The sequence below is a fragment of the Leptodactylus fuscus genome, chromosome 2 (assembly GCF_031893055.1).
Source record: "Leptodactylus fuscus isolate aLepFus1 chromosome 2, aLepFus1.hap2, whole genome shotgun sequence".
Lineage (NCBI taxonomy): Eukaryota > Metazoa > Chordata > Amphibia > Anura > Leptodactylidae > Leptodactylus > Leptodactylus fuscus.
In genome coordinates, this window is record NC_134266.1 from 134399990 (window position 1) to 134412409 (window position 12420).

Genomic DNA, 12420 nt, shown 5'->3' on the forward strand with positions numbered 1-12420 from the left:
TGTTTCACAGAATGATAGCAAAAGATAACAAGTCTAAACATATCTGACAAAGCTGGAATAGAAGGTGCCTGGGATTTTTCTTATAGAAGGAAAAAGTGCTGGAAAGATAGAGATAGAATGGAAAAAAATGTTTAGAAGCCCATATATTTCTGCCTTCAACTTTCTGAAGGCAGGACCCACTTTTGGACAAATATTTTGCTGGGTACCCCTAGTATCGTATTTAGTCACATTTGAAAAATAAATGTCCTTATGTATAATCTGCCTATTACACTGTAATCTTCCTCTTATTCTACCTTTTAACACTGTATTCTGCCTTTTATTCTATTCTGCCATCTGTAAACTGTGTCCCATAACTGCTAAATTTTTGACTCCCCTACTCCTGATGTATCTTAGTTTCCTGTCCTGTGGCTCCCAAACAGTATATTTAATGTTCCCCGGTGCTCCCACACACAGTATAATGTCCCACACAATATAAAATGCTCCACAGCATCTTCACATAACATAATGCTCTACAGTGCCTCCACAATCTATAGGTCCACAGTGGTCCCCACTGTATAATGCTCAACAGTAGCCCTTGCCAGTATAATGCTCCACTGTGGCCCTACATATTATAATGCCTTTGGGCACTTTATTAGTAGAGATGGGTGAACCCCACAAGATTCAATTTGAATATTCATGAGGTTTGTCCCCATAAGTTCATTTTGAGTTATTGTACACTGGGGTCTTATACACTGGGAGTATAAGTAGAGTCCTGGGGCAGGTGAAAAAATAACACTTATACTGACCTTGCCTCACCTCTCCTTGGCATCCTGTGGCATCTGGAGGCCACCCCATATCCTCTTCAAGCCTCTTCTGACGTTACGAACTCTGGGATCACCGCTGACATGGGGTGCGCTGATGCTATCACACTCTGAACCAGTATTATGAAATCAGCGCACCTCATGTTGACCCTTAGGGACATATGAAGAGGCCTAAAAAGGATTCTGAAGTTGGGATCGGAACTGTAGCACAGTACTGTACACCATAACTACTACTGATGGCTTGTGATTTTTCCCCCCCCCTTCCTTTCCCGGCAGTTTTCACACAACCCCTTAGGGGGTCACAACTGATCTGGGGAATTATTTGAAGTTATGTTTATTTACAAAAAAATACTTTTATTTTTTTTCTACCTATCTAGAAGTTATTCCCTATCCTATGGATAAGGGATAACTTGCTTTGGTGGGAAAACCCCTTTAAGCTAATGCCCCACTTACGTTAGACGAACATTGTGTGTTTTTTTTTTTTTTTCTGTGGTTTATCTTCTCTTATTAAATCTATAGGGACAGCAGCTAGTTGACCGTGATTCAGGAAGGTGATGGTAGGCTGTCTCAGGCATGTGCTGCTAAGCTGACTGCAGGGCACCCCACAATTTCTGGAAACTGCATAAGGGTGTTCCACAGAGCAAGCACTACAATTGTGGTTATACATGGATTCTCAAATGGGTTCAAGGCTGGGGAATTAGGTGGCTAGAAAAGTACTTGGAAGTTGTTCATGCTTTTCCAACCACTGTTCGACATTTCTAACCATTTGACATCACATTGAAAGGCTTCGTCTGCGCAGGGAAGATGAATAGTGCATATGGGTGAACATGGTCTGAAATGATGAATTGATACCCAAATCAGTTGTGTACCTTTCACATGGATGAGTGGGCCATGAGCAAATTCTAAAGATCATAAGACTGCTGCCACCAGCTTGAGTTCTTCCAGCTATGGTTGCAGAGTGTTTGTTGATGTTTCTAAGCTCACACACCAATGTCAATCAGTTCGATGACGCATAAACCGGTTTATGCTTTGTCGTTCAGTGGTGGTCCAATTCCAATAGGGCTGTGCAAACTGAAGTCTGTTTCCCTGGTGCAAAGGTGTAGTGACCATCCATCTGTTTCAGCTCCCCATACACAGTATGGTTTGTTTAACCTTTGTTTTAGACATGTCTGGTAGGCCCCCTTTTTTCACAGTGAGCTGCTCCACTGCCGTATGTTGGTCATGCTCACGCACCTTAGTATCCAACATTCACCTCTCACATCAATAACATTTGGTACTCTGCAGTTTCCATGTTGGTTATTTTCAATTATGCTAATTCTTTACTCATGATACACATTCACGGCAGCAGCAAGGGCACTGCTCAGATTACATGGTTTTGAGAAATCCTGCCACCCTTGCCCAAAAGCCATTTATCATTACTTTTTGCAACTCTGATAAATTGTCCCTTTTACCCATTACTCCATTACAAGTGATTTGTGTTCAGATGTCCTATCACACAATTTATATACCCACCAAGCCAAATGATGATGCACCAATTCCTTTTAGAGCTACGCACAGTCAACATCTAAAGTAGTAGGTGGTCATAATAATGTAACTTTATGTATATACATATGCATATATACATAATGGAAATTACTATAACTTTAACATAGTACAATAAATTACAATAAACTCATTTTAGTAATGAACTCTCTTAAATGATCACATAGCTAAATTACCTTTGGCAAAAAAGGGATTTTATTGTGCAAAGTAGGACAACATAAAATAAACCTGTGTACATTTGGTATTGCCGTAATTGTGGTGACAAGCATGATAATAATCATGTTTATATGTAAATATGCCCAAATTTACAACATAAAAGAATGGCAAAACTGTCTATCATCTCACTAAGAAAAAGTTAATAAAAGTTGATCAATAAGTTAAATGTTACCCAAAATAGTGCAATACAAAAGTACAACTCGTTGCACAACAATGTCTTCATATGGCTATATTGACATTAAAATGAAAAAGTTATGGCTTTTATAATGTGATAATGGAAAGAAAAACAAACTTAAAACCTTAGAGGAATTTTCACCTCCTGGGGCACATGTGGTGTAATACACCGCTAGAAAGCTAGTCTAGTGGTCTGAATTCAGCGCACTGTCGGCTTTCACATTCTGTGCCCCTGATGAAGCGCTATCGGTGCCGGTACTGTAGCTCTTCACTGTCAGAAGGGTGTTTCTGATAGGAACGCCCTTCCTCACAGCAGTTTCTATTGCGCTGTATTGTAAGAGGGGGTGTTGCTTACCGCCCAGCAATAGCGGTGAGGAATGCCCCCCCCCAGTACTTGTCTATGGACGAGTACTATCAGGAGGGGAGGGGGCGTTCCTCACTGCTCTCAGTACAATGTAATAGACTCTACTGTGAGGAAGGGCATTCCTGACTGTCAGAAACACCCTTCTGATAGTGAAGAGCTACGGTACTGGCACTAATAGCTCTTCACCAGGGACACAGAACGTGAAAGCCGACAGTGCGCTGAATTCAGACCACTAGACGGCTGTCTAGTGGTATATAAAACCGCATGTGCCCCAGGAGGTGAAAGGTCCTCTTTAAGGGACTGCATAGACTATATAATGGGGTCTGTGTGGTTTCTGCACAAAACATGTGGAGAGAAGTGCTGCTTGTAATACTTTTCTTTCCACATAATTTGTGTGGAAACCACACGGACCCCATTATAGTCTGTGGGGTCCATGTGGTTCCTTAGCTAACTTCTTTTTAATGTGTATAGGTTTCCATTCGGGGGGGTCCCCAAGCAGACTCCTCGAACGGAATACCAAACGCAGATGTAAATCAGGCCTCAGTCAGTCACAAGTAAGGATGGGGAGAGGTTCACCACTTTGTGAACAACTTGCGTGAGAAAATAGTCCAACGGTTTAAGAATGTACAATTGCAAGGAATTCGGGGATTTTATCTACAGTTCATAATATCAAAAGATTCAGAGAATCTGGACAAATCTCTGCAAGTAAGCGGCAAGGCTGAAAATCAACACTGAATACCAGTGATGTTCGATCCCTTAGGTGGCACTGTATTAAACATCATTCTTTAACTGATATTACAACATGGACTCAGGAACACTTAAGAAAACCATTTACCATTGACAGTCACTACATCTACAAGTGCAAGTTAAAACTCTAACATGCTAAAGGAAAGTCTTATAACAACAACACCCAGAAATGCCACCATGTTCTATGGACCAAAAACTCATCTGAGATGGACAGAAGCAGAGTGGAAAAGTGTCCCATGGTCTGACCACTCCACATTTCAAATTGTTTTTAGAAATCGAGGAGGCCAAAGGGAAAAGGACTGTCTGTATTATTATCAGCACAAAGTTCAAAAGCCAGATTGTCTGATGGTATGAGAGTGCCCAATGCTTGGTTAGTTTGCACATTTTTTTTTTTTTTTCTTAATGTAGATTGTGAGCCCCACATAGAGCTCACAATGTACATTTTTCCCTATCAGTATGTCTTTGGAATATGGGATGGAAATCCATGCAAACACGGGGAGAACATACAAACTTGCAGATGGTTTTTTTGCCCTTGATGGGATTTGAACACCAGGACTCCAGCGCTGCAAGGCTGCACTGCTAACCACTGAGCCACCGTGTGGCCCCTAGTTTGCACATTTGTGAGGGCACCGTTAAAGGGATTCAATCATTGGATTTTTGTAGTTTTAACTACAAAAATCTAATGATAGAATTCCTTTACTGCTGAAAGGTACATACAGGTTTTGGAGCAACATATGCTGCGATCCAAGTGACCTCTTTTACAGGGACGTCCCTAATTTTAGCAAGACAATGCCAAGCCACATTCTGCACGTTACAACAATGATATGGTATGAGGTGCAAAATATGACAACGGAGACCCCGGACTGTTAAGCAACTCAAGTTATACATCAAGAAAAAATGGGAAAGAATTCTACCTGAAAATCTACAACAATTTGTGTCCTCAGTTCCTAAACATTTATGGAGTGTTTTTTTCAAAAAATATACCTGTCCCAGCTTTTTTTTGGAACGTATTGCAGGCATCAATTCAAAATGATCGAATATTTGCAAAGAACAAAGTTTATCCGTGTTAACGTTAAATATCTTGCCTTTGCAATGTATTCAATTGAATATACACTCACCGGCCACTTTATTAGGTACACCTGTCCAACTGCTCGTTAACACTTAATTTCTAATCAGCCAATCACATGGCGGCAACTCAGTGCATTTAGCCATGTAGACATGGTCAAGACAATCTCCTGCAGTTCAAACCGAGCATCAGTATGGGGAAGAAAGGTGATTTGAGTGCCTTTGAACGTGGCATGGTTGTTGGTGCCAGAAGGGCTGGTCTGAGTATTTCAGAAACTGCTGATCTACTGGGATTTTCACGCACAACCATCTCTAGGGTTTACAGAGAATGGTCCGAAAAAGAAAAAACATCCAGTGAGCGGCAGTTCTGTGGGCGGAAATGCGTTGTTGATGCCAGAGGTCAGAGGAGAATGGCCAGACTGGTTCGAGCTGATAGAAAGGCAACAGTGACTCAAATAGCCACCCGTTACAACCAAGGTAGCCAGAAGAGCATCTCTGAACGCACAGTACGTCGAACTTTGAGGCAGATGGGCTACAGCAGCAGAAGACCACACCGGGTGCCACTCCTTTCAGCTAAGAACAGGAAACTGAGGCTACAATTTGCACAAGCTCATCGAAATTGGACAATTGAAGATTGGAAAAACATTGCCTGGTCTGATGAGTCTCGATTTCTGCTGCGACATTCGGATGGTAGGGTCAGAATTTGGCGTCAACAACATGAAAGCATGGATCCATCCTGCCTTGTATCAATGGTTCAGGCTGGTGGTGGTGGTGTCATGGCGTGGGGAATATTTTCTTGGCACTCTTTGGGCCCCTTGGTACCAATTGAGCATCGTTGCAATGCCAAAGCCTACCTGAGTATTGTTGCTGACCATGTCCATCCCTTTATGACCACAATGTACCCAACATCTGATGGCTACTTTCAGCAGGATAATGCGCCATGTCATAAAGCTGGAATCATCTCAGACTGGTTTCTTGAACATGACAATGAGTTCACTGCACTCCAATGGCCTCCACAGTCACCAGATCTCAATCCAATAGAGCATCTTTGGGATGTGGTGGAACGGGAGATTCGCAACATGGATGTGCAGCCGACAAATCTGCGGCAACTGTGTGATGCCATCATGTCAATATGGACCAAAATCTCTGAGGAATGCTTCCAGCACCTTGTTGAATCTATGCCACGAAGAATTGAGGCAGTTCTGAAGGCAAAAGGGGGTCCAACCCGTTACTAGCATGGTGTACCTAATAAAGTGGCCGGTGAGTGTAGATTGAAAAGGATTTGCAAATCGTATTGTTTTTGTTTTACACAACATCCCAACTTCATTGTGTAAGAGATATATATATATATATATATATATATATATATATATATATATTATACTGTATATTACATGTGTCTGTGTGTGTGTATAAATATATATATATATATATATATATACATACACACACACACACACACACACACACGTCGGAAGGTAACAGGCAGGGTGCTGGAGTCCAGATATATTAGTCCAAGGTCTCTGACGTGTGGTCCAGGGCGAATGTGGAGTATGCCTCAGCCCAGGTGTAGATCCGTGGCTCATTACTGGGCTGAAAAAAGACTTCAGATCCTGCAGTTCCATGAGGTGAAAGGAGGTGTGTGGTTCTGTCCTGTAACCCTGAGTCTGAGACAATATTGTTCCTGTTTTGTTCATGTGGCTGGAAGTAATCGACACGTATAGTTAGGTTATCAGTTCTATTTAATTATTGCTCAGACGAGCAGGTATTTATTTTGTTTTTACCTGAAGTTAAGACTGTATTTTGTTTTACTCATTTGTGCCTGAAGTCAATGTTTGTTTGTTGTTCTGTTTGACCAACTAGAGTGGCTCATGGAGACAGCCAGTCCACTTACCTGGGTCACCGTTACAACCAAATTCATTGCCTGGCTACCAACACCGAACCTCCTCCTGACCTTTACCACCAGAGTTGGCAACACACTAGAGTGGATATCAGCTGTTATGGACCTGCTGGACTGGATCATTGTAAGCTCTCAACAACTGCTGGACCTCATGCACTCCACTGACTGGTCAGTTATATATTCCACTGACTGGACGGTCACTGTGATCCTAGGCAGCTACATACTAGGCCTGATCAACACCAACACCTTTGTCATCTGCTGGGTCATCCAAAAAACATGGAGTGCAGTCATCAGATACAGTGACATCATGCCAGAGATCACCCCTGACTGGAGCAACATCACAATCACCATCGCCAGCCCGGACCTGATCAGCTGGGGTAGCAACATCGCCAACCTGATTAAATGGAGCCTCATCTGCTGCAGCCTTCTATTTTGGATGGCCACCACCTTCACCCACGTCACCGGGATAGCAAGCGGCAGTGGTCTACTCAACTGGATTATTGACAACAGCGATCTGTTAACCTAGATCACAACCACCATCGAAGTCATAATTGCAGTTGCTACATCTACTGATCCACTGGATTTGCTCTGCACCATAATCTGCAGCATATTTGGCTAAATCCCAGCAACACCATCCTCCACACCACCAACTGGAGCTCCAGCTCCACCTCAAAACATCCACAACTCCACCTCCAGTGATCTCCTAACCTGGATCTCCAGTGATCTCCTAACCTCGAACTCCACCTCCAGTGATCTCCTAACCTGGATCTCCACCTCCAGTGATCTCCTAACCTGGATGTTCCACAACTTCATCCTCTGCATCTTCTATGCGCCCAGGTACATGATCTGACCACCTCCCCACCCTCACCTGTACCTCTCCATCATAAGTTTTCGTTGTACTAATTTGGTTTTCTCTATTTTTCAGCTTGGACTCAATACAAGAGGCGACAAAGCCAAAATCTTCCTGACTAGATCTCATCAGGTGCCCCAGACCTCAAGGATCCAGGATCTTCACATCCCTTCATCTCTGAAGGCATCAAAACCCCCAAATTAGTAATATAATACAAATCTGTTTCATTTAAAATAAAAATCTCTCATTTCTAAGAAGTCTTCCCACCTCGTGATTTACTGCATATAGGGTTCTGGCCTGAAGGGGGTGCTGTACAGCCCTATCTTTATGACCCAGTGTCATTAAAAACAGTGTGTGGGGGGAGGGAGGGAATGGGGGGGGGGGGGAGAAAGTAATTGGTCTCCTGCCTGTCACTAAGGGGGCGTTCACACTACCGTCGGTGTCCGACATGTAGTGTCCGCTCCTAGTGTCTGCTCAAAATCTGTCACGGACACTAGGAGCGGACACTAGATGTGTCTGTGACACCTGTCATTCACTTGAATGGGCATCAGGTGCGTTCTTTTGCACTCCGTGCCCGTCCTTCCTTGTCCGCAAGAGAAGATGTCCGACTTCTCAAGCGGACAGAAAAACCCTGCATGTGTCCGCTCCTAGTGTCCGTGACCGATTTTGAGCAGACACTACATGTCGGACACCGACGGTAGTGTGAACGCTCCCTTACTCTGGTAACTCTCATAGTATAATACCCCTTTAGTGGCCCATACACAGTATAACACCTCTATGTGCCTCCTGTACAACGTAATACCCCCTTACTGCCCCCAAACCGTATAATACCCCTTATTAGCCCCCAAACAGTATAATTAGTACAGCAGCAGCTATCTTACTTCTCAGAGGAGTTATAGAAGGGTCACTGCTGCAGCAATACAATAACATTAGTCACAGGGTCACTAAGATGTCCCACTTACTTGATAAGAAATCCTTCAGTTGTATTGTGCCTTACAACTATATAGGTTTGCTGTTCAGGACTCTGGGAAAGCTGGATGACAATTCCTATGACAACCATAACATTATTTACAGGGTCACCACTGAGCTGTTTCAGACCTCTGCCTTGCTGTACAGGTATACATCCCATACTAACTGTATAAATAGTAGTTGGTTTCTTGTTCGGGAGTCTGGGAAAGCTAGGTTCCAATTCCCATGACAGGGTTGTCCAGCTTTCTGTGCTTTCATATTGCTGCAAAACCAAGTGTGCTATTTAGTGGCTGAAGAGATCTCTATGACAACATGTATTGTATTGAATGTCATCCAGCTTTCCCAGGCTTCTGAACGCCGGGTGTGCTTCATTAGGTATTGACTTGTGCCTGCTTCTTTATACATTGGTTTTCAGACTTATTGTGCAGACATAAGACAGGCATAGCTGGATGGCCCTGGCTGAGATAAGGCTGCTGCTAAGATCTGTTAAATATAGTATGTGAACCTAAATTCATAACTATCATGAAACTGTCATTTATCGGCATAAAAAGTAGCCTATATTTTAATTGAGGTTACAGCCGGTTTTGCGTGATTGAGAAACAAACACACAAACTTTCACATTTATAATATTAGTATTTATAATATTCTTGTAACCTTCAGGCTTGTGTCTGAGATAAAACAGAGGTAAAAAATTATATTGATTCTGGCTTCTTGCAATCACCACTAGAGGGAGCTCACTGTATACTGATCATTCACTGAGCTCAGTATTTAGTAAGCTCCCCCTAGTGGTGGCTACAGGCAGAATTTGAAGTACCCACATTGACAAAAAAAATAAATACTGCCCCCAGATTGCTACAAAACTCATCTGCAGTTATATCTCAGGCAGATATGAAAATGCTTACAGGTGTGGTCTGATCAGATACTGGGTGCTGCCACAAAAGGGTGTAAAAGTGCTTCTCACACTGCCCTATAAAAAGGCTCTCAGAGGCTACTTTTGGGTAGTGCACAGATCGGTGACTACTTGACATGTCTGTGATGCGCTTGAAGACATTTTGCACAGTTGGCAGGCTTTGAGAGGGGACACCATTGGACTGAGGAGTAGGATGGTCGTGTGATGGTCGTCTAGACCGTTCCGACCTAGGTGTTAGGAGGTATTGGGGCTGTGGTTAAGTGAGGACACACACGGTGAACAGGATGATCCAGGCAGATCACCAGTAGAGAGGATCCACCAACAAGCACAAACAGCTCCGGCAGTTCCTTTGTCCACCATCTAGACACAGGGGGCGCCTTCATTACAGTCCCATCTCTGCCTGAAAGATTTTCATGCTCTCAGTAGATGGCTATAACTGTGTATGGCTGTAGCCACCCTGTACTTGGTCTGAAATTACTGATAACAATGACCAAGACATTCATCTGCACAGCACAACTTGATAGCTGTACGGCCTATAGCTATATATAATACACCATATATTCAGACACAGCAGCAGGTCGTAAAGTAGATAGAAGGTTCTTCTGGACTTTCCGACTTCAGGCCAGTTACCATGGAGATAGTGTCCACATCTGTAAATGACCTTTTCTTCAGTTCTTACTGGTCAGCACGTCTACTCGGGGTAGGCGGGTCTAGTGTGTCGGGCGCATGCGCATAACTATTGCAGCGAGAACGAATAGGGGGGGGGGGTTAAAGGGGCGTGCATGTGCCTTTCTGCCGCCGCCATCTTGTTTCGGTTCCCGCCGGCCCCTCCCCCTCGTCTCCCGGAGCGCGATCAAGAGGTTAAGGGAATTCTTTTAATCACGTGCACAGATCCCGCGGTGTGACCCGAGTGCCAGCCAGTGACCTTAGCGCCAGTGCTGCAGCGCCGGAAGGAGTGCCGTGCATCGGAGAGGGAGCCGTACGGTGAGTTGTGTCTTTTGTGCTCAGGGCGAGGGGGGAGGTCGACACCGTCTGATGTGCTAGAGAAAGTCAAAGGCTGAACTTTACTGCACGAACCGGTGACAGGCCTCACTCCCCGCCTCGGGGCCCGCTCATTGGTGGAGGCCGCGGCCTGGTCGGTGTGATTGGTCGCTTAGTCCGGAAATCAGCTTGTTTAGGAGGGGGAACAACAGGGCTCGGCGGCCGCTTATCTAATATACCGGTAATCCCGGAGCACTGCCGTGTAGTAGGGGGGTATAGAGGTGGACGTGACCTGCTCCGGGCCCCCTCCTCCAAAACAGTGCTGTACTGAAAGCCTATGGCCAGGGCTTGTGTGGATATGGATTACTCCTATGTGTCCATACTGGACTTGTTTCCCCATGTAACATATACAAACACTGACTATATATGGCTGCCTCCTGTAGTAAGCTCTATAAGACTGTTCACCTCTGTACTCTGAAGTATGGTAACACCAGAGAAACCGGAGATGGAAGTCAGACTGTGACTGTTCTGGCACCTGATGGGCTACATTGACTCCTGTGCTTCCAACCCCAAAATTACATAAGTATGGAATAGGCCATCCATAAGTCATTACTTGGAAACTGACACCTAGGACCTCTGCTGTTTGAGGCCACAGCAGTCAAAAGCCCTGCAGCCACTTACCTGAGCTGATATCACGTTCATCATCATCATCGTCATGTGTCACAGAAGCCGAGTACCAGTTGGATGAATGTGGCTGAGCTGCAATACCAAACGCAGCCCTTACAATATACACTTCTTATTCAGTAAGGTGGATACAGCGCTCTCCTGAATGCTGTGGCCTCTTCAGCCAGCTGATCAGTGAGGATCGCAAGTGTCAGACTTCCAATGATCACATATTAAGTCATCAATATGAGTCCTTTAGGTTGAGCCGCACGTGGCGTTTTACAGTCACTGCAAAGTGGATGGGATTCTATCAAATGACATCCACGCATTGCAAAATATGTGCCGAAGAAATGCTGCAGCTTCCAAAATCTGCGGTTTTGGAAATAGCAATGTGTCAATTCTACCTCAGGAAACCGCCAGCATTTCCATATAGGTAGAATGGAAGCAGAAAGTTTTCTCTGTGGAATTTCTGTGAAACGCACTGCAGGGAAAAAAAGTGATCTGTTGCTGCTGCAGTTTTCCTGCAACTTTTTTTTGCTTCCGCATGTTACATGGGGCCTTAGGGTAAGTTCACACGGGGTTTTTTGGTCAGGATTTTGAGGCTGTATCCGCCTCAAAGTCCTGAACAAAAAGACTGCTCCAATTGAAATCAATGGGAGCCGGTCAGTTCTTTTTTCCAGGAGCCGTTTGTTCCGGCTCCCGGAACAAGCAGCGACATGCTCATTCAGGTGGATTTGCCTCGCGAAATCTGCCTGAAGACACTCCCTCCCGATTAGGCTCATTCATTTGGGCCTAATCCGGAGCAGAGCGCGCGACTGGATGCCGGTGCACTGCACTGGCATGCAGTCGCATCTACCCGTATTTTGGTCCAGAACCTGAGGCAGACCAAAAAACCCTGTGTGGACTTACCCTTATATAGGGTGAGAAGTTCTAACTACTCAGTTCTGAGATCACAGGTCAGGTTACTAAAAGTAAGTGTTACACTGATTCCAGACTTTCTCTTTAAGGGGCGATGTACCAGGATGTAGCACCACGATGGTAGTTTTGACCATTATCTCCTTGATAACCTCCGGCAGCCAAGATCAGCATTCATCTCTGCTGCCTATGGAAAGGGGGCCCTATTTGTTTTGGTGGGGAAAAAAAAAACACCACTTTTTTTTTCTCGCCTTCCATTGATTTCAATGAGTTTTTCAAGACGGAATCTGCCTGAACGCAGGAAAAAAAAGCAACATGACCTAT

General features: G+C 44.4%; 1 protein-coding gene across 1 annotated transcript in view; it reads left to right on the plus strand.

The window, feature by feature from the left end:
- The first annotated feature begins 10291 nt into the window (after nt 1-10291).
- NFYC (nuclear transcription factor Y subunit gamma) overlaps nt 10292-12420 on the plus strand; it is a 42025-nt gene continuing 39896 nt past the window's right edge. The window contains exon 1 of the mRNA XM_075264703.1: nt 10292-10521. The gene's annotated coding sequence lies outside the window, so the exon portion shown is untranslated. The remainder of the gene's footprint in view (nt 10522-12420) is intronic.